The sequence below is a fragment of the Megascapheus bottae genome, chromosome Y (genome assembly GCF_031878675.1).
Source record: "Megascapheus bottae isolate mThoBot1 chromosome Y, mThoBot2.hap1, whole genome shotgun sequence".
NCBI lineage: Eukaryota > Metazoa > Chordata > Mammalia > Rodentia > Geomyidae > Megascapheus > Megascapheus bottae.
Genome location: NC_143548.1, coordinates 9,973,575 through 9,996,960, shown reverse-complemented (window position 1 = coordinate 9,996,960; position 23,386 = coordinate 9,973,575). Strand labels below are relative to the sequence as shown.

The window sequence follows — 23,386 nt, the reverse complement described above, 5'->3', positions numbered from 1 at the left end:
TTCAGTTTTTAAAGAAACCTCCACCCCTAACTGCCATCCAGAGTGGGTGAACGAGTTTACATTCCCACCAGCACTGTAGTAGGGTCTCTCTTTCTCATTGGGGTAAGGTGATATCTTAGGGTTGGTTTTACTTGCATTTCCTCTATGACCATGGATGATGAGCATATTTTTCTCATATGTTTTTCTGCCATTTTAACCTCTTCTTTGGATAAGTCTCTCTTTAGTCCCCTTCCCCATTTAGTGATTCATTTGTTGGGCTTGGTGGGGGGGGCGGTTCCCAGTAGATTCTGGATGTTAAGCATTTGTCTTATGTATTATTGGTAAATATTTTTTTCCCATTTGGTTGGCTGTCTCTCTTCTTTAGTAGCTATGCTTTTATCTGTGCAGAAACTTTTTATTTTTAGGTAGTCCCGTTTGTGGAATCTCTGTCCAATCTGATTTGATCCTAGGACTCTCTGTTCAGGAAGTTTTTTTGCCTGTATCTATGAGTTCCAGTGTCTCTCCTACTCTATCGTGTAGCAGTTTCAGGGTTTCAGGTCTGATATTGGGGTCTTTGATCCATTTTGAGTTAGTGCTTGTGCATGGCGAAAGGCTAGGATCAGTTGTTAGTTTTCTGTCCAATTTTCCCAGCACCACAAATTGAACAAGCTGTGTTTGTTCCACTGTATATCTATGGCTCTTTTTTTGAAAATAAGTTGGTGATAGGTATGTGGTTTCATTTCTGGATCTTCTATTCTGTTCCAGTGATCTTCTGGTCTATTTTTTTTTGCCAGTCCTGGGCTTGAGCTCAGGGCCTGAGCACTATTCTTGGACTTTCTCAAGGCTAGCGCTCTACCACTTGAACCTTAGCACCACTTCTGGCTTTTTTTCTATATGTGGTACTGAGGAATCGAACCTGGGTCTTCATGCATGCTAGGCAAGCACTTTAACCACTAGGCCAAACTCCCGGCCCCTGGTCTATTTTTTTTTTAATGTGTGTGTGTGCCAATACCATGTTCGTTCTTTATTTATGGCTCTATAATAGAGTTTGAGTCTGGTATTGTATTACCACCTGCATTGCTCTTTTTGCCTAGAATTGATTTTGGCTATCCTAGGCCTCTTGTTGTTCCACATGAACCTTTGGACGACACCTGCTATTTCAGTAAAGAATGTCTTTGGGATTTTGATGGGAATTGCATGGAATTTGTAGATCAATTTTGGCAGTATGCCCATTTTCACTATATTGGTTCTCCCTTCCCATGAGCATGGGATGTCTTGGTACCCACTTTAATTACTTTCCTTAGGCTTTTTTTAGTTTTCATTAAATTATTCCTTTACATGTTTGGTTACGTTAATTCCTAAACATTTTACTCCTTGAGGACTATTGCAAATGGGATCATCTCCTTCTGGTTGTGTATTGTTGGCATACAGAAAAGGCTACTGACTTTTGCAGGTTGATTTTGTATCCTGCCACTTTGCTAAAGTGATTGATTAGATCTAGGACTTTGGGAGTGGAGTTTTAGAGTCGCTCAGGTATAGGATCGTGTCATGTGCAAATAGGGATAGTTTGATTTCTTTCTTTCCCTATGTTGATCCCTTTGATGTACTTCTCTTGCTTTATTGCTCTGGCTAAGGATTCCAGCACTATATTGAAGAGAAGTAGACAGAGAGGGCATCCCTGACTAACTCCTGACTTTAAGGTAAATGGTTCTAATCTTTTTCCATGTATTTAGTATGATGCTGGCTATAGGATTTTGTTGCATATGGCTTTAATTATTTTAAGGGATGCACCTCCTATGCCTACTTTTTCCATTGCTTGGAACATGAATGGACATTGTGTTATGTCAAATGCTTTCTAAGCATCCTGAGAAATTATCCTACAGTTCTTAACCTCACCTCTCTTGATATGATGTATTACATTAATTGATTTGCTACTGCTAGGCCAGCCTTGCATCTGTGGGATAAAGCCTACTTGATCATAGTGTATAATTTTTAAAATTTGTTTCTGGATCCTGTTGGCTAGTATGTTATTGAGGAGCTTTGCATCTGTGTTCATTAGAGAGATTGATCTGTAGTTCTCTCTTTTGTTGTTGTTGTGTCTTTCCCTGGTTTGGGGATAAGTGTGAAATTAGCTTCATAAAATGATCTTGGTATGGCTCTTTCTGCTTCTGTTTCTCAGAAGAGTTTCAGGAGTGTAGGTATTAATTCTTCCTGAAAAGTCTTGTAGAATTCCGTAGCAAAACCTTGCTTCCGCTATCTCATTGTATGAAACTGGTCTGTTCAGTCGGCTTATCTCTTCTTGGTTCGATGTGGGTAGACTAGATTTGGTTTAGAAACTATCCATTTCTGCTAAATTTTTCTGTTTCTTTGAATATAGGCCCTGGAAGTACTTACTCAGAATGGACTGAATTTCTTGAGTGTCAGTCGTGATTGTTCCCTTAGGGTCTCTAATCCTGTTTATTTGAGTCTCTGCTCTCCTTTTCTTGATTAATCTTGCCAGAGGTCTGTCAATTTTGTTGTCTCTTTCAAAGAAACAACTTTTTGATTTATTAATTTTATGTATAGGAGACTTCATTTCAATTTCTGATATTTCCGATATTTCTGTCCTCTAGTTGTTTCAGAATTAACTCTTTCTTGCTCCTCTTGGCGCGCCAATTTCTCCTTTAGGGTTGTTTACATGAGCTTCTTCTGTCTTTTTGATGTGGGCTCCTACTGCGTTTCGGGGCCTGCCTGCTTGCTTGCTTGCTTTCTGTTTTTTTTGTTGTTCTTTTCTTTTTGCCAGTCAGACCTGAGCACTGGCCCTGGACTTTCTCAAGGCTAGAGCTCTACCACTTGATCCTTAGCACCACCTCTGACTTTTTTTTCCCCATGTATGTTGTACCGAGAAACCGAACCTGCGTCTTTGTGCATGCTGGACACTGTACCAGTAGGCCAGACTCCCAGCTGGGCCTTGTTTCTTATGCCAATCTGATGTTCTGTGTCTTTTTTTTTTCAGTTTGATATAGAGATTTTATTTTCTTTGAATCCAAACCCAAGTGGTATAGCAGGATCATAGTTCTATTTTTACATTGTCATTTTTTTAAAATTAAAGAATTTATTAACATTGATTTTTACAGCTTATTACAAATGACATGTTTAACAAACAGGTATCGAAGATGGGAATCTCTATGATACAATCACTGGCACTTAGATTTTAGAACATAATCAAAATTAGTCTAAGGGTTTATATATCAGAGATACATATTAATTTATGTCATAAAACATTATGTCTATGGACTCATAGGTTTTTATGTCTAGGTAGTTGTGTTTATATTTCCAATACCATGGCCATAGCATTGGGTATGCAAATATTGAGTCCTCACTCTTGTACTCTTTGGATCTAATAGCCACATATTAAGGATACCATGCGCCTTTTGTTCCTTTGGTTTTGACTTGTCTCACTCAACATGATTCGCTCTAGATTCATCCACTTCCCTGCAAATGCCATTATTTTATCTTGTCAGTTGGCTATGTAGAATTCCATTGTGTACATATCTATATCTATATCTATATCTATATCTACTACATTTTCTGTATCCATTCATCTGCAGTAGGGCATCTGGATGTTTCCATCGCCTGGCTATTGTGAATAGTGCAGAGATGAACATAGCTGAGCAGGTGTCCTTATCATATCTTGGGTTATGATGTTCAGGGTAGACACCCAGAAGTGGTATGGCGGGATCATAGGGAAGATCAATTTTCAGTTCTTCAGGAAACCTCTACACTGCTTTCCAGAGTAGCTGAACTAGTTTACATTCCCACCAGCAGTGCAGTAGGGTTCCTTTTTCTCCACAACCCGCCAGCAACTGTCATTGTCTGACTTCAAAATCTTGCCATTCTTGTTGGGGTAAGGTGGTATCCTAGGCTTGTTTTCATTTGCATTTCCTTTATGACCATGGTGATGAACATTTTCTCATATGTTTTTCTGCCGTTTCAATCTCTTCTTCTGATAAGTCTCTCTTTAGTTCCCTTGCCCATTTAGTGAATGGTTTGTTGGGTTTGTGGGGGGGGGGATTAGTTTCTTGAGTTCCCTGTAGATACTGGATATTAAGCATTTGTCAGATGTATTATTGGTGAATATCTTTTCCCAGTTGGTTGCCTGTCTCTCTACTTTTGTGACTATGCTTTTATCTGTGCAGAAACTTTTTATTTTCAGGTGGTCCCATTTATCGAGTCTCTCTCCAATCTGCTGTGACCCTGGGATTCTGTTCAGGAATCTGTTGCCTGTGCCTACGAGTTCCAGTGTCTCTCCTACGCTATCATGTAACAATTTCACGGTTTCCAGTCTGAAGTTGAGGTCTTTGATTCACTTTGAGTTAATGCTTGTGCATGGCGAAAGGCTAGGGTCATATTTTAGTTTTCTGCATGTGGCTGCCCAGTTTTGCCAGCACCAATAATTGGTATATCTTTGGCTCCTTTGTCAAATACAAGTTGACTATAGGTATGTGGTTCTGTTTCTAGACCTTCTATTCTGTTCCACTGATCTGGTCTGTTTTTTGCAAATACCATAGCTCTATAGTAGAGTTTGAAGTCTGGCATTGTAATACCACCAGCATTGCTCTTTTTGCCTAGAATTGTTTTGGCTATTGTAGGTCTTTTCTTGTTCCATATGAATCTTTGGATTATATCTTCTATTTCAGTAAAGAATGTCTTTGGGATTTTGATGGGGAATGCATTGAATTTGTATATCAATTTTGGCAGTATGGCCATTATCACTATGTTGGTTCTCCCTAGCCATGAGCATGGGATGTCTTTCCATTTCCTAGTGTCCTCTTTAATTTCTTTCATTAGGCTTTTATAGTTTTCATTAAATAATTCCTTTACATCCTTGGTTAAGTTTATTCCTAAGTATTTTATTCTTTTGGGGGCTACTGAGAGTGAGATCATTTTCTTGATTTGGCCTTCTGTTTGTGTATTGTTGGTGTACAAGAAGGCTACTGAGTTCTGAAGGTTAATTTTGTATCCTGCCACTTTGATAAAGTAGTTTACAAATTCTAGGAGCTTGGGAGTGGAGTTTGTTGCGTCACTCGAGTAGAGGATCATCATGTCATCTGCGAATAGGGATAGTTTAATTTCTTCTTTCCCTATGTGGATCCCTTTGGTGTCCTTTTCTTGCCTTATTGCTCTGGCTAAGGGTTCCAGCACTATCTTGAAGAGAAGTGGAGAGAGTGCGCATCCCTGTCTACTTCCTGATTTTAAGGTAAATGGTTCCAGTCTTTCACCATTTAGTATAATACTGGCTGTAGGTTTGTCACCCATGGCTTTAATTATTTTAAGGAATGTACCTCTTATTCCTATTTTTTTCTAGTGCTTTCAACATGAATGGATGTTGTATTTTGTCAAATGCCTTCTCCGCGTCCAGAGAAATTATCATATGATTCTTATCTTTAGCTTTATTGATGTGATGTATTACATTCATTGCTTTGTGAATGTTAAACCAGCCTTGCATCTGTGGGATGAAGCCTACTTGATCATTGAGCATACTTTTTAAAATTTGTTTCTCAATTTCTTAAAAATAATTTTATTGCGATTAATAGAAGGATCACATTATATTCATCAGATAGAAGATGCATAACTTTCCAAACATTGATACCCTTTTTCATGACATGGTCCCCATTTCCCTCCCACCCTCCCCCCACTTATCTTGAACTCTCCCCTTCTCTATCCAATTTCAAATAACCAATTAGGCATATATGAAATATATCAGATTTGTTTCTGGATTCTATTGGCTAGTATTTTATTAAGGAATTTTGCGTCTGCGTTCATTAGAGAGATAGGTCTGTAGTTTTCTTTTTCTTTTTTTTCATTGTGTCTTTCCTTGGTTTGGGGATGAGTGTAATATTAGCTTCATAAAATGAGTTTGGTATTGCTCTTTCTGCTTCTATTTCCCGGAAGAGTTTCAAGGGTATAGGTGTTAGTTTGGTATTGCTCTTTCTGCTTCTATTTCCCGGAAGAGTTTCAAGGGTATAGGTGTTAGTTTGGTATTGCTCTTTCTGCTTCTATTTCCCGGAAGAGTTTCAAGGGTGTAGGTGTTACTTCATCTTTAAACATCTTGTAGAATTCCGCAGTGAAAATATCTGGACCTGGACTCTTTTTCGTTGGCATTTCTCTGATTGCTTCCACAATTTCATTGTAAGAGATTGGTTGGTTCAATTTGTTTAACCTCTTCATTGTTCAATGTGGGTAGCCTATATTTATTTAAGAAAGCATCCATTTCTACTAGATTTTCTTGTTTCCTTGAATATAGGCCCGGTAGTATTTATTCATAATGGACTGAATTTCTTGGATATCAGTTGTAATTGTTCCCGTGAGGTCTGTCATCTTGTTTATTTGAGTCTCCCCTCTCCTTTTTTTTGATTCATCTTGTCAGGGGTCTGTCTATTTTGTGACTCTTTTGAAGAACCAACTTTTTGATTTATTAATTTTGCATATAGTAGATCTTATTTCAATCTCTGATATTTCTGATTTTATTTTTGCTATTTCTGTCCTGCCAGTTGCTTTAGAATTAACCTTTTCTTGCTCCTCTAGGTGTTTCAGTTTCTTTTTTAGGTTATTTACATGTTCTTCTTCTGTCTTTTTAATGTGTGCTCCTAGTGCGATAAATTTGCCTCTTAGAACTGCCTTCGCTATGTCGCATAAGTTCCTTTGTGATGTCTCTTGATTGTCATTACATTCAAGGCAGTTTTTAATTTCTTCTCTGATCTGATCTGTAACCCAGGAGTTATTCAGAAGTACATTGTACACCTTCCAAGTGTTTGAATGTTTTTTTGACTTTGACTGCATTGTTCAGAACTAGTCTGACTCCACAGTGGTCAGATAGAATGCATGGGATTCTATCAGTCCTCTTGTATCTGCTTAAGTTTTCTGTATGAACTATTATATGATCTATTTTGGAGTGTGTTCCAGGTGCTTCTGAGAATGGTGTAAAAAGTTTTGCTCTTGGGTGGAAGACTCTGTGTATATCTGTTAAGCCCAGCTGGGCTATGGTGTCATTTAAGTCGAGGGTGTCTTTGCTTAACTTTTGTTGAGTTGACCTGTTGTTCGTTGAGAGTGGTGTACTGGGGTCTCCCACTATGCTTGCGTTTGAGTCTATCATGTTCTGTAATTTTAAGAGAGTTTGTTTGACGTATTTGGGTGCTCCTGTGTTGGGGGAGTAAATGTTTATAACTGTAATATTGTGGGTATGGATTGTATCCTTTACTAATATGTAGTGGCAGTCTACATCTTTATGTACTAATTTTACTGAGAAGTTAATTTTGTTGGAGATTAAGATTGCTACTCCTGCTTTTTTGCATGGTAAATTGGAGTGGAAAATTCGTTTCCATCCTTTCACTTGGAATTTGTTTCTGTCTTTGGCAGTGAGGTGGGTCTCTTGGAGGCAACATATGGATGGGTGGTGTTTCTCAATCCAGTCTGCTGCTCTGTGTCTTTTGATTGGATTGTTCAGCCCGTTCACATTTAGGGGAATTATGGAGAAGTGGTCAGTGTCCATTGTCATCAATCATTTTTACTTCTAAGTTTCTTTCTCTCTCTTTTTTCCCCTTTTGCATTTAATGATTTATAGGTAATTGCTTCTTGATGGGGGTTCATGATGTTCTGCAATTTGTTCTCGATTAATTAATATTTTTTTGTAATGCTGGTTTAGTGTGCACGTATTCATACAGCTTCTCTTTGTAGTGAAATATTCTTGATTCTCCCTCAAATGTAAATGCTAGTGTTGCTGGGTATATCACTCTGGGTTGGCCGTTGTTGGTCTTCAGGACATGAATGATGTTTTTCCAAGCTTTTCTTGTGTTTAGGGTTTGCGTGGAGAGGTCTTCAGTTATTCTATTTGTTTCCCATTGTAGTATAGCTCTTTCTTTGTTTTTGCAGCATTTAAGATCAGCTTCTTGCTATTCGGGTCCAGTGTCTTTACTACGATGTGTCTAGATGAATTCCTTCTAGGATCTTGCCTGTTTGGAGTCCTGAAACCTTCAATAATCAGAGTATTTTCCCTTTTAAGGTTGGGGAAGTTCTCTGCTAGGATTTTGGTGAATAAGGGTTGCATTCCTTTGCCCTGGTAATCGGTCCCCTCATCATTCCTCTCATCATCATTTCTTAGCTGCGTCTGCCAGGTCCTGGAGTTCTCTTTGGTGGATTCTGACTGCTTTTTCCAGACTGATGATTTGCTGTTCCTGCTCTTGCGTTCTATCTCCCATTCCTGATGTCCTATTCTCCATCTTAATGCATCCATTTTTGCTTGAATTGTGGACACTGAGATGCTCTAGTCTGCTGAGAGGGTATTAATCTTTGCTTCCATTTCTCTTTTGAATTCGAGGAACTCCTTGATAATTTCCTGCTTATGTTCCTGGAATGGTTTTTGTACCTCTGCTTTAATCTCTTTAGTCATGTCCACAATCATCTCCTTGAATAGAGTCATACTCCCTGTCTCTCCAGGAGTCATTTCTTGGGATGGTGACATCTCTCTCATTCCTTCACTCTTGTTTCCTTTTGGGCTTTGTGTGGGATTATGTATATATGTCATAATACTTGTTGTGCTTTCTGAGGCATCGATGACTGTTGTTGTAGGTTCGCTCAGTGGTCGGTAGGTGGCGGTCTTTACTTGGTTTGGGACTGGTGGTTCTGGGAATCTGTGTATACTTGTGGTTCTCAGCCAAATTGGTTCCACCGCTGACTAGGTCAGAGTGTGTAGCTTTTACAGGTGTTCAGCCTGTTCCCAGAGGCTGTGTGCCGCTGCACAGCTAGCTCTCAGCCCAACCAGTGGCCCCACAGTGGGCCGTAGGATGGAGATGTGCACTTCAGTCTCAGCTAGCCCGGTAAGTGCCTAGTTTTCCTGCCCTGTTCCCAGGGGTGGGGCCCAGCTGAGGACTTGGGTTTGGGAGTTCCCGGGAGCTCTCAGCTAAACCCATCTGATTGGTTTCCACCCTGTTCCCAGGAGTGGCACCCAGCCGAGGAGGTGGGCTCCGAGGGTGGAGCTGGGCCTTTCTGGCTCTCAGAGGGCGAGTTCAGCCCCTGCTGGACTGTCCTTCAGTTCACTGCTATGTTTCAGCTGCTTTGGCAAAGAATCTTTCTGTGATTGGGGGGGGGGAACCCCTTGGTGATGTCTTGCTGGAGACTCCCAGCAGGCAGGTGCCCCGCTTAGGTTTGGGTCAGTCAGATGCTGGCTCCCAGACTCCCGCTGTTAGAAGGCAGAGTCTCAGTGCCCCTCAGTCTCCAGTTTCAGTGGCCTGGAAGAGGAGGCTGTTGGGCAGGTGGGAGCAGGGACACCTCTGCCCCCTTTGGTGGGGTACTGGGTCTTAGTGCCCACCTGCCTGTCAGTCTCCAGTTAATGGTCTGGTGGGGGGGGGCAGGGAGCTGTTGGGGGGAAGGGACAGGATTCTGAATTCCTTGCCCCCCCTGCACTAGCCAGTTTTTCATGGGCAGGTTGGGAGGGATCTGGGTTAAGTTCTGTAGCTCACCACCAGCTCTGCTTTCCCGAGGGGTGTGGGGGAACCCACTGGACTACTTACTGATGGCATTAGATGTGAGCTTCTCCACAGTGTTGGAGGGTCATTTGCGTCCCCTCTGGTCTTCGCCACTGTCTGTGCTGTCCGCGCCCAGTCTCTGTGGGTTCCTACATCTGGATTCTGCCGCTTGCTGGTGTAGCTTGTTCTGTGTCTTTTGACTGGACTGTTCAGTCCATTTACAGCTCTTTTCTTGCATTAAGGGTTTGCGTGGAGAGGTCTGAAGTGATTCTAATGTTTTTTTATATGGTAGCACAACTCTTTTTTTTGTGTGTGTGGCATTTAAGATCCACTCCTTACTATTCAGGTCTAATGTTTTTACTATGACGTGTCTGGAGGAGTTAGTTCCCTCTGGGATGTGGTTTGTTGGGTGTTCTGAAGGCCTCCATGATGGGCATGAGATTTTCCTTTTGAGGTTAGGGAAATTCTCGGCTACCATCTTGGCGAATAAGTGTTGCATTCCCTTTGTTTGAAACTCCTCCCCCTCATCAATTCCAATTATACAAGGAGTAGGCTCCTTGGCTGTGCCTGCCAATTCTTGGACTTCTCTTTGGTGAATTCTGACTGATTTCTCCAGACTGATGACTCTGTTCCAGCTCTTGTGTTTTATCTTCTGTTCTTGATGTCAGTCAATCTGTTGCTCAGCTCTTCCATTTTCGTTTGCATTGTGGACATTGAGCCCATCATGTCTGCTCTGAGGGTATTCGTCTTTCCATCTAGGGAAGTATAAGCTTTGTCTATTTTTGTTCTCCACTTCTCTTTTGAAATCCAGGAACTCCTTGGTGAATTCCTGCTTATATTTCCAAAATTGTTTTTGGAGTTCTGCTTTAATCTCTTCAGTCATGTCCGCAACCACCTCCTTGAACAGTGTCATGTCTTGGGTTTCTTCAGGTGATGTTTCTTTGGACGGTGACTTCTCTCTCAGCCCTTCACTCTTGTTTCCTTTGGGATTTGTGTGGGACTTGGATTATTTATATATTTCATGATTTGTCTCTGTGGTTTCAGCATTGGAAGTTCAGGGCTTGCTCACTATAGTGTTGTAGGTTTGCTCTGTGGTCAGTAGGTGGCAGTCTTTACTTGGTTTGGAGCTGGTGCTTCTGGGTATCTGTGTATATGTGTGGTTCTGGGTCCAATTAATTCCAATGCTGACTGCATCTGAGCATGCAGTTTTTGCTGATGTGTCCACAAGATCCCAAAGGCTGTGTGCAGCTGCACACCTAGGTCTCAGCGAACCCAACGGCTTGATGCTGTCCCTGTTCCCAGGGGCCGGGCCCATCTGAGGGCATGCGCTCTGGTAGTTCCCCACAGTAGGGAGGAGCAGTGCTTTTCTGGTTCTCAGAGTGCAAGCTGGGGCCTGGCTGTTCTGCCCTCCAGCTTCCTGCTGTGTTTTGGGGTTGCTATCCCTGCTCTTTCTATTTTTGCGTACTAGGGAAGAGCACAGCCCTGATTTCTGCCAGAAGTACAGGACCGTTGTTGGCTGCGAGTCTTTCTGTGAATGTGTTGGGAGGCCACCCTCATGCTGGCTTGCCAGAGACTCCAGCACTAGGTTTTGGGTCACTCAGATGCATGCATGCACACACACAGTCCCACTCGCTGTTTGCAGGGTCCTAACGCCCCTCAGTCCCCAGTTTCAGGGGGCTGGGGGAGCAGGGACACCTCCACAATTGTTGCTGGGGTGCGGGTCCTAGCACCTGCCTGTCAGTCTCCAGCCAATGGCCTGGGAGAGGGGACTGTTGGGGGAAGTGGAAAGATTCTGAATTCCTTGTCCCCCACCCCCCAATTCTTGCCAGCCTTTCTTGGGTGGGATTGATAGGGGTCGGGGTTAAGTTCTGTAGCTCGCCACCAGCTCTGCTTTCCCAGAGGGTTTGGGGGTTTAGCTGTGAGTTGCTCCGTGGTATTGGAGTGTTGTTTGCTTCCCCTCTGGTGTCAGCCGCTGTCTGTGCTGTCTGTGCTGTGCTGAGTAGGATGCCTGCATCTGGATTCTATAGCTTATCAGAGTTCAGGGCTTCCTAGATCTGGCTATTGGGGCTCGTGGCTCCACAACGAGGGGCGGGGAAGGGATCCTCATGTTTCTGATTCCTTGAGAGCACAGTTGAATAAAAGCTTTATCGGTGTTTCTTTTCCAGCTTATTATATACTCCTCCATTGCTTCTTAAATTTGTAGTTGCTGATTTCTTAAGAGACTAGGCTCCTGGGATTCCCTGATTCTCTCTTTTTGTGGGAGAGACCTGGCCTGACTCCCTATTATATTGGTGCAATCTTTGAGTGTCTTTGATTCTTTTTTCTTCTTTTGTTGCCTGTACTGGGCCTTGAACTCAGGGCCTGAACATTGTCCTTGGGCTTTCTCATGGCTAGACCTCTACCACTTGAGCCACAGCACCATTTCTGGCTTTTGTCTAGGTATGTGGTACCAGGAATCAAACCAGGATCCTCATGCATGCTAGGCAAGCACTCTACCACTAGGCTAAACTCTGCTCCCACCCTCCCCCTCTTTTTTTGCTAGTCCTGGGCTTATGTTCAGGGCCTGAGTACTGCCCTTGGTCTTTCTCAAGGCTAGAGCTCTACCACTTGAGCCTCAGTTTCACTCCTGGCTTTTTTCTTTTCTTTTTTTTAATTGTAATTAGTATCACTCCTGACTTTTTTCTATATATGTGGTACCAAGGAATCAAATCCAGGCCTCCGTGCATGCTAGGCAAGCACTCTACCACTAGGCCACATTCCAAGCCCAACCCTACCCCCCTTTTTAAAAGATTTTATTTGTATTGATTTTTACATCATATTTCAAATGTCATATTTAACAAACAAGTACTCAAGAAGGGATTCTCTGTGTACAATCACTGGCACATAGCTTTTAGAACATATTTAAAATTTAGCTGAGGTTTGTATGTCATAGATACACGTCAATCTATAGAATTCTTTTACTATTGTATTTTAATTTTTTTGTGTTGGTACCAGGGCTTGAGCTCAGGGCATGAGCTCTACCCCTAAGCTTTTTATCTCTTTCACATATTTTTATTGTAATTAATGGAAAGGTTACATTATATTTACAAGATAGAAGGTGCATTACTTCACTAACATTGATACCCTTTCTCATGTCCTGATCCGCACTTCCCTCCCCAGCCCTGCCACTCGTCCTGTCTTACCCCCTTCCCTATCCTCTTTCAAATAACCAAATAAACACATATATAGTTAGTTATACAATATATCAGATAACAAGGTAAAATATTGTAACAATATGAGATAATCAAGGGACAGAAAAAGAGATGACATTTCTTTTTAAAACCCTTTCCCCAATTTAATGCATTTTAGGGGGCAGTTTAAGAAATACTAATCACATCACCCACATTTTGCCATCAGATTTCCAGTGTCAGTCTGCAAGGAAAAGAGACAGGATGAAGATGGCTCACTCAGGTTTATATTCTTTCACCATGTGTAGAATCCCCTCAGGCCCTGTCCCACCATGGAAACCCAGAGCTGCCCCTTCGCTAATTCACCTATCATCCTCATACATAGTCACACAGGCCTGTACTAAATTTTCTCTGTCCTTTCTCTTGGCATTTGATTACCTAAACAGTATTAAAAGACAGACAGGCAGAGTTTCTGACACTGATAAACAAATTTTACATTTAGATTTCTAATACTTATCCCCAAATTTTAACTCAGGGAAATAAATCCTAAATTTCCTGATGCCTTTTGCTGAACAGGATACAATGCTTACAATATAAACAGCTGTATGCATTACAATACCAGAATTTTTTCATATTTTTTTTCTTGTAATTAATAGAAGGGTTACATTATATTTTCCATATGGAAGGTGCATTGCTTCACAAGCATTGCTAGCCTTCATGTTTTTGTCCTCATTTCTTTTCTTCTCTGTAGAACCTGCCTCTGAGCTCAGTCCACCAGGGGCAGGTGAGCAGCAAAGCAAGGCCAAAGCTCAGGAGGGGAGAAATGTAGTGGAAACAAAACCCAGTTTTGAGCAACACCAAGTGATGTTTCCTTTCTACCTCCATGATCCACTTTTCCGGGTCAGGGGAAGGCAGGCCTTGAGCACAAAGTGGGGCAATGGGAAGGGAGGAGGGAGAAGCACCCTTAGCCTTTGGCCTGTCACAAAGCAGGGCAGGATGTCCTCTCTGGAACCCAGGATGGAACATCTCTGTGTGCCTTGGTCCATTTCCTCCAACCAGGGTTAGGAAGGAAGGAAAAAGTGCAGTAGCAGCCACAGCAGGACATCTAGGAAAAAGAGTAGGTGGTTTTCCATATAAAACACACTGAAGGAAAGGGCAGAGAGAGAGAGAGAGAGAGAGAGAGAGAGAGAGAGAGAGAGAGAGAGAGAGAGAGAGAGAGAGAGAGAGGGAGAGAGAGGGAGGGAGAGGGAGGGAGAGAGGGGGGAGGGGGGGGGAGGGAGAGGGGGAGGGGGGGAGGGAGGGGGAGGGAGAGGGGGAGGGAGAGGGGGAGGGGGAGGGAGGGAGGGAGAGAGACAGAGAGAGACAGAGAGAGGAAGCAAAAGCAGAAGCAGGAGGAGGAGGAGGAGGAGGAGGAAGAGAGAAAGCAGAGAAGAGACAAGATCCTCTGAGAGAGGGGCCTTTGAATGGCCTGGTATCCAGGCATAGCCATTGTCCAGAGAGCTTGGGGTAGGGAATCTGTGCCTGCAGCACATTGTGCTGTGGCAGCAGACTTGTGGCTGGGGAAATCAGGCTGAAGAATAGTGCTCCAGAGTCAATGGGCTGGAGACAGAGGCTGCTCAGACACCACAGCAGACTAGCTAACAGGTCCAGGTGGGAAGAGGAGGAGCAGCTACGGTCACCAAATGAGAGGACAGCAGTGGGCAGAGCAGAGGTTTCCTGACTGTCCCCAACCCCTTGAGGAAAGGGGTTTGTGAGGGTATCCCACAGAGGACTCTCAGCACCAACAGGCTTTTGAAGAGTTTGCTGGGCCCTCAGGTTTGTCCTCCTAATCCTCCAGCTCTGCCAATGACAGGAGTCATTCTGGCAGGATTTATGTATAAATGTCAACAGTATGGAACTATCACAGCAGGGCAAAGATATTAAGAGAACAAAACTTACTGGGCTGTATTCCAAGCATCCCTAAAATTCTCCTGTTGAAGAAAGCCTGTTTCCCATATAGTAGATCTAATAAACAGAATGATGATGGAAACAAAATAGATGTCTTTGTGAATGGATCGATCAAATCCTCAATTTGTACTTTCCTATGGTATTTCAGTGAAATTAATTCATCGTGTGTGTGTGTGTGTGTGTGTGTGTGTGTGTGTGCGCGTGTGTTTAGTTTCACCAGTCGTGGCACTCTAAGTCTGGGCCAGGCTACTGACTGAAGTTTCGTGCTCAAATGTAGCATGGCAGATCATATTATCCATTGCACCACTTCCTACTTTTTCAGATGAACTGGGCTTACAGGTCTCACTTTCTTTTCTCCCTGGGCTGGCTTTGAATATGGGACCTGAGATCTCAAACTCCTGAGTATCTAGGAGAAGATTTGGGCCACCCATGCCCAGCTGAAGATGTGCCTTTCAAGGTCCTCTACTTCCATTCTCTTTCCATCCTAGTGTGTGCAGAGCTGCAATGAGGTGGGCAGTGCCCTCACCTCATCACCTGAGATATATGCTTTTCCATGACATTCTTCTTAACCAGTTCCTAATAAGGAATCTAAGTGGCAGTGTACTGAAACCCCAGACACGATGAGCCAAATTGAAGTTACCATCTTTTAAAATTTCATTTTTCAGGTAATGCAACCCTGGCAAACTAATATTCCTCATTAATAGTAGGATGCCAGGTCCTAAAGAAACACAATCTGGTCTCATCTGGAAATCCAGGCACTGGTGTTCACCAAGATCAACATTCATGTGAAATGTGTAAGTGACTAAAGTAGCATACATAAACCAGATAAAAATGTTAACTGATAAGTGATTAGAAAACACACAGGGGTTCAGTATTTAGTGCTTGATTGCAGCCGAATAGTAGTGTAGTCTAGCATAAATTTAAGGTCAGGTCTCAAACAGAAGGAACGAAAAAGAGGGTTGTGTGTGGCTCAATTGGTGGATCCTCAATTATGAAGCCCTAGTCCCTCACAAATACACTAAACATTTAGATTAGAACATCATTCTCACTTTTATTTTTGAATGAAATCCTCAAGGATTTATTTCCAACAATGTAAACACCCTCATTTCTCACTTGACAATTTTATTGTTGTTAGAACAACTCTGCAAAATGAAATTCCAGTTTATTGTAGAACATTGTTTCACACATACATGAAGCAGGCCAAAAAATAAAAATAAATCACAGCAACTTCATAGACAACAAAAGGGGGGGAAAAAAGAAACCTTTTTATCATTGGCCTTTGTAACCATCTCATGCAAACGTATACAAAAAGAGGTTGCTGGACTGCTTGGAATAAGGTGGTTTCTTTGTTGTTATTCTTTTTGCTTTTTCTACAGGGTTTTGTTCTTTTCTCCTTTGAGATTATAATGAACATGGTCACACCACAAGTAGTGTGAAGTAGGACAGAAGGCTAGTTTGGTCATCTGAGATCATTTAAAATGGCTGACCGCTAACAATATGTACAAAAATATAAAACGTAAATAAAAATCACAAACAAACAATCTTCTTCAAAGTACCTTTAAGAAAAAAAAGGCCAGGTCTTAGAAGCTTTGCTATTTTCCTCCCCCACTGCAAATTCTTGTGGTGCTGCTGGTGGAGTGGGGGAGAGCTTGTTGATGCTGACCCCCTCAGAGGGCAGTGGGCCTCTCTACTCGAAGGTGACCAGGTTTTGATTCTGGGATGGGAGGTGGAGGGTGCATCGGTCACGGTGGCCTTTGTAGTTACCTTTTCCTCTATCGCTCTCTAGTCATCCTCATCACTCTTCTGCTTCTTGGTATCAGCATGGTCATCCTCAACATCTTCAATGGCCCGCTTCCCTGGAACTGCCTCTGCCTCCTGATCTTCATCTCAATCCTCCTCCTCACCATCACTTACTTCACCCTTTCCTCTTTTCCTCCTCCTCCTCCTTCTCCTCCTCCTCCTCATCTTCATCCTCTTCTTCAACTTGTTCCTCATTATCAGCCTCCTGCTCCCCATTTTCCTCATTAACATTCCCATTGGCATGGGCATGTCTTCCATTTTCTGCCTACTCCATAACTCCCTTCTTCTCCTTCAAGTCCTTAGTGGTGATCTCAGGTTTTGGTGTCCACAGCTGCGTCTGACATGGTGGGGGCCCGTGGGTAATCTGGTGCAGTGAGAGCAAAAGAAAGCAAGTCCTTCCCCAGAGGACTTGGGGAAGCTGTCAGAGTCCCAGGTGGCTGAGGAGGCATGAGGCTGTGGAGGTTGTGGTGAGCTGGATCCAGGAACAACACAAAGATGGCTTTTCAGAGCAGCCAATGGGATTACTTTACATTTCTTACCAGGTGCACAAATGAACCATAAATATCCAACAGAGAATTTCAGTGAAATAATAACTTGCCCTGCTAAGACACTGCACCTCTTTGAGAATTTTAACTGAAACCAAATTCCTTTGGCTAAGCCAACCCATTTTAGGACCCCAAGTACAGGCTCTACTCCCAACATTTTAGTAATAAAGAATAGTTTCGTTGTTTTTCTCTGGAGTGAGATTTGTATCACTCACTTGACTAAAGTCTTATTATCTTTTCAGTTTCCAATATTGCAAGTACAAAGAAAATCACCCATGACTTCAGATGTATGGGAAACATGAAATATGTAAAGTGTCACCATATTACACATTTAGTACTTTTAGATATCTAAATTTTCATCTGACACTTCCTTTTCCTGTAAAACAAAATTCAAAGAAGACTTGGCAAATTAGAAAAAAAATGGGTGTGGAGAATGAAGGGGTGGAGGTGAGACTGAAAAATAGAAGCCTAGTAGCCAGAGCTGATGTAAGTTATCACAAAACATAAGGCGTCTTCTCAGGTAAGAATTTCTTCTCTTTAATCTGCTCTACTACTTTCCAAATTTGGTTGTGTCCTTAGTACTGCAAGGGACATAAAGAATTTCCTTGTTTCTCAAACGCAAATGACTCAATACTAATGAAGTAAGTTTATTTCATATTTAGTTTGTATTCAAGTTAATGACTTAAATTCCTACTACTAACTTAAATTCAAGTTAGGGACTTACATGCCGACCAACAAACATCCTAAGTGTGCCAACTCCAATAATTCTCATTCGTTGATTAAATGGCGTTATTTTTACTCCTAACGGACCTTTCATTGCAAAAAGAAAAAGAAAAAAAAGGCACTATCCTCCCTGGATTCTCACACCTGAAGAACCAGGTTCTGGTTGGCTTTCCAGAACATTTTAAGGTATGAAAGCAACAGTACGTGGAAGATGTTTCAGGTGGTTCTCTTGTGTTCCCTCTAGTCTTCAGCTGAACTCTAGTCTCTACATAACAAGTTTACATATCAAGAAAGAACTGAGACATTTCTAGGCCTTCAAGCTCTATACAGAAAACATTTTTCATCACAGACTTAAGATTTTGGGAGTGTAAGTGTGAACCGGCAAAGTGGCTAAAAAATGCTATCGTCCACCAAGCTCTTCTGAAAGTGTTTATACAGCCAGGCTATAAGAGGTCTCACTTGTAAAACACAGTCTGAACACACAGAGTCGTATGTAAAATTACTTACTTAAAATGTTGCTAGGCTGGGAAACATATAGCTACGACAAAGGAAATCATACTCTGAGTAGCAATCTTTTCCCAGTGAACACATCGAAAACGTGGGACAAATCTGGTGGATGTATCTTCTGCACTGCTACCAAATTCACACAGTTACGTACAGGAAGCTGAGAAAACTTAGACCAGGAAGTGAAGCCTTGTACAGTTTAGTTGACGTTGGACAATATGTATGTCACCAGCTTATCCCATCTCCATGTAGTTTGAAACTGGTTACGATGGTGACTTTTTAGAGTTACTCAACTTGTTCAGAGGAGGAAGGTAAGTAAGGATGTGTTAAAGCTTCTACACTGCACATCCACTTCACATCAATCTCGGACCAACTATGTACCCTGATAGTTTTCTCCTTCCTCTTTGCTTCTTTGTGAAGGAAAGGGAGTAACATTGGGAACACTGTACTGAATAAAGTGTATGGAAAAGCCAACTGAATTTGTACCAGGAATAAAAGAAACATCAAGTATTGGGTGTGAACAAGGATGACTGTCCTTAAAATAAATCTCTTGCTTCCCAGCACACATGTTTATAAAAATCGGTGGACACCGATTTGTTAGGGCAAGCTACCATCTTTGTGATGTCGCATGATGTGCTGGTTCATTTCCGAGGGTCTTCGAAATCCCTTCTTGCAGTACTCGCAGCGGTGAGGGTAGTCTTTTGTGTGAATGGAGATAACGTGCCGTTTGAAGCCCGAGGCATCTGTAGTGCTATATTCACAGTGCTCACACTGATAGACTTTGCGACTACTGTGTTTGTTCATGTGCCTCTCAAGCTCCTCCTGTTGTTGAAATCCCTTTCTACACCTCTGACATCTAAAGGGAGGATCCTTTGCGTGAACTGACAGAATGTGGTTGCTTAGCAGAAATGGATCTGAAATCTTAAAGTCACAGTGTCTACACCGATGCATTTTTTCACCTGTGTGGACGGCGGTATGTTTCTTGAGTTCAGAAGGCCTGTGAAAGCCTTTGCCACACCTGTCACACTTATGGGGGTACTCCTTTGTGTGGACTGAAATGGTATGTCGCTTCAAATCACTTGAGGTTGAGCTTCTGTACTCACAACAGTTACACTGGTGTGTTTTGCGTCCTTGGGTGATAAAGCCATGCTGCTGGGCTTCTCCAGTATCTGAGAGAGTCAGAAGACAAAGGACACACTTAATGACATGTCTTGGCTAGGCCTCGCTTTGGTATGTGTTTCCATCTTAGAAGAGTGAGCAGACCCACTCTCCCACTGATAGAGCTCCCTCCACCACCATCCCCACACCCAGCTACAAGCCCACCCATGGATTCTTCGTGTGGATTCTGAGCTCTGATGGGTGCTGAACACCTCTTCTGTGCTCTAGACAATCATGGGGAGAGTTCTTGCTTTGGGAGGCTAAAAGATGATGATTCAACAGCTCTTGCTCAACAGCTGTCTCCTACTCACAGAATTATACCTGTAGGCTCCATTGTTTCATATATCATTTATGAGAAAACACAGTTGGAGAATGAGAAAAATGCTTGCTTGGCTCAGGCACAGGAGCTACAGCCTCACTATTCCTACTTTGTGGGTAGTTTGCTGGGAAAAGTGGTCTCCTGGCCTTTCCTGCCCATGCTGGTTCATCTTAACAATAATGAGCTAACGCAGTGGCTCGTGCTAGTCATCCCAGTTAATCAGGAGCTTGAGATCGGAGGGTTGAGCTTCCGATCCAGGCAGTGCAGAAACTCTAACTAACTCTAACCTTCTCCAACTACAGCCATGATCCCGAAGGCAAGGAAGTGGCTAGACTTCAGGGGAGAAAAATGAAGAAACAAACAAGGAAGCAGAGCAAAGGCTAGCCCTGAAACTTCACTCAGTATTTGGTGACCTGGAATTTTAAAACCCACCTCATAGAGCCCCAACAAATACCAACAAGAAACTTAACACTGAGACAGGAGTTTGGTCTAGTGGTAGAGTGCTTGCCTAACGAGCACGAAAGTCCTGGGTTTGATTCCTTGGTACACAGAAAAAGCTGGAAGTGATACTCTGGGTCAAGGCTCTAGCCTTGAGAAATTCCAAGGATAGTGCTCAAACCCTGACTGGCAAGAGAAAGGGGGAGAGAGGGAGAGGGGAGGGAGGAAAAGAGAGAGATGCGGGGCAGAAGCGCAGGCACCCAACGGACAGACAGACAGAAAGCCAGAAACAGTGAGAGACACAGAGAGAGAAACGCCCAATGGAGAGACAGACAGAAAGCCAGAAACAGTGAGAGACACAGAGAGAGAAACGCCCAATGGAGAGACAGACAGAGAGCCAGAAACAGTGAGAGACAGAGAGAGAAACGCCCAATGGACAGACAGACAGAAAGCCAGAAACAGTGAGAGACACAGAGAGAAACAACATTGTTTAGCAAAGTTGTTTCAATTTCTCTAAACTCATCTCCTACTTTAATTGCTTTCCTTCACTCTTACCCACAGTCTCATATTTTTCCCCAGAAAATAGGGTCCTGGACACTATTGACAAATTAAACAAAAACAAGCTACCTGTGTTCTAGTGACTCCTTCCAAGAGCTAAACTGCACATGTAGTGAAAATTCAAGTTCTCACTCACCTGTTTGCTGTTGCCCGGTTTCAGTTTTTCCCCTTCTTCCTTGTGTTTGGTTATCCAGTCCGCTAAGGCCAGCAGACTCATCTATAGGGAAGGGGATACTTGCAACCCCAGTCTGGCTTTCAGTTCCAGCAGAGTCATCCCCTATTGAGCGTTAAAAACATCACAGAGTGTTATGAGGAATAAAACAGCAGGAATTCTAAATCACAAGGATGAAGAGAAAGTGCTGATACTCGTGAATAACAGAACTGTCTTGTTTTGGAAATGTCTTATGGGCACACTGAGAACAAGACCAGGAAACAGCTTGCTTCCAGACCCAGCAATGTCCTAAAAGTCCAAAGTCATGAGCCACATACAACCAAAAGATTTTACACAATCACACTGCAAGTGTCTCGGTTTCTAATGTACCAGTAGCCACCAAGGAAACTCAGGGTAAAATTAATAGGAAGAACCCAAACCTAACCTGACAGTTCTCACCAATCCCTCTCTCATCACAAGGTTACTTTACGGTTCCAAACTGCACATACACAGATGTCAGTTTCCAATCACTGAATGTTAGAATTCTTCAAGTGCTACATGACTTACCATAAAATGTTGCCCACGCGACAGGCATTAAGGCTTTCATCTCACCGTCACCCACTTGCTCTTTGTGCACAGCAGAAGATGCTGATGCTACATCAACGGCATCTTCCTCTCCTACAGACACATATGTATGACCCTCATCGGCGATCTGTGCAAAACCTAAGTACAAATTTAAGTAAATATGCAAAACTACCAATGAGATGAATTATTAATTTCTGATATTTCTGTCTACTTCGTATGTGCCCTTCTCGTACGGGATCTTGCTAACCCAGGCTGGCTAATATCCTCCTGTCTCAGCCTCCCAGAGTGCCAGGAATGCAGGTGTGTATCACTGACTCCCAGTCAGGATAGTCTGAAAGCACCAATGTAGCTGGGCACCCACCACTGGGCCCAAATTGCAGTAACCCAAATTGCTCTAGAGGCTGAGATGTGAAGATCTGAGGTTCAAAGAAAAGTTGTGAGACGCCTGTCTCCAATTAGGCCCCAAAACATACTGGCTGGAAGTGAATGTGTCGCTCAAGTGATGAGAATGCCAGTCCTGAAAATAAAAAATGCAATCACTGTGTGCACTTCCCCTCAGAGAAAAAAGGAACGCCAGAAAGAGAGGAGGGAAAAAAGGCAGGGTAGAAAGAAGGAAGGGAGGAAAGGAAAAGGCTTGGAAGCAAAGAATACAGGCAACAACAGGGCGAAAAAGAAAGCTTACATGAAAAAAGGCCAGAAGGAAAGAATCAACAATCTCAGGATTTAAAAGTCAAGGATGCCCTGCCTTCAATTCAACTAAGCATACTAATGACTGAAAGAGTGTCCCTTACTTCCTTCAAATACTGCTTGCATTAATTAGTATTTGTAGGCTGGGCAGAGTACCCTATGCATATAATCCAAGCCACTGAAGAACAGGAGACCAGCCTGGGAAAAGCAACCGAGACACCGCCTCAAGCTACAACCTGGGGGTGGGGGTGTTCCGGTTACTCAGTAGACCATATTTAGGAGTAGTACAGTCTGCCACAACAGCAACCTGGATGGGTGGTTCCAGGTATGCAGTAGGCTATAGTTAGGAGTAACACAATCTGAGGCTAGCCTTGGACAAAAAATGTTAATTCTGCCTGAAAGATCATCATTAAAAGGGGCTATGGAAACGTTCAGTGATAGGGTGCATTCATAGTAAACTTACTGCCCTGAATGTAGAGAGTCCCGAGTACCACTCTAGTCCCCAGACTGTCAGAGATGATTCCCAACAAATGCCAGGTGCTTACTTAAGACTTCCTCTTCTTGTCTGTTGTCACTGACAGTCAGGCATGTCACCTTTTCCCTGGGAACACCAACTCTTTTGCTCTGATCCACTAGTTCCACCCCAAGATTACTCTCAGGTGCATTCTCCATGATTTCTACATGTCCACCTATTAGGGAGCAAGACAAGAATTCATTTGAGCCTTCCTTTCAACATGGTTTTCTATAATACACGGTCTTTTTTTTTTTAATAATACATTGCAAATACGCCTCTCAAAAGGCTCTTCATTAAAGAGGTCAACTGTTCTGGTCTAAAGAATCTTCTTTACCAAAGTCATCCCTTCCATTGTCAGATTTTAAAGTGGACACCTTCATGACTTCAGGACAAGTGTCATCTGCTTTACCAGCACTGACTTCTGGTTCCATAGCCATGTTTGGTCTAATGGAACCATCATGATCCAGTTTGCCAGCATCATCCACTAGGGAGGGGAAAAATAACATTTGAATCAACACTTCCTGAAAGACTTTTTCACAAATATAATCTCTAACCTGATTCACAGAATTCCCAGTAATTGAAAGAAGCCCTTTGAAACCGTGGGACAGAAAAGTCCCCACATACCACATAAGTCAAGATTCTGGTATCCCTGAATCGAGCAGCAGAGATCAATGGATATTTCTTCTCTCAGTAACCAACTCTTAGGGACACATATTTGAAGTAGGAGAAGGTAAGACACGGTTGTACCTATTGCATCAGAATAGGAGCTTGGTTCTCCTGGCTGCAACTCAATTGGGTCTTCATCCAT

At 42.7% G+C, this 23,386-nt stretch overlaps 1 pseudogene; it reads right to left on the bottom strand.

Annotated features, from left to right (window-relative positions):
* Positions 1–16,532: 16,532 nt before the first annotated feature.
* On the bottom strand, positions 16,533–23,386 carry LOC150040325 (zinc finger Y-chromosomal protein-like; annotated as a pseudogene).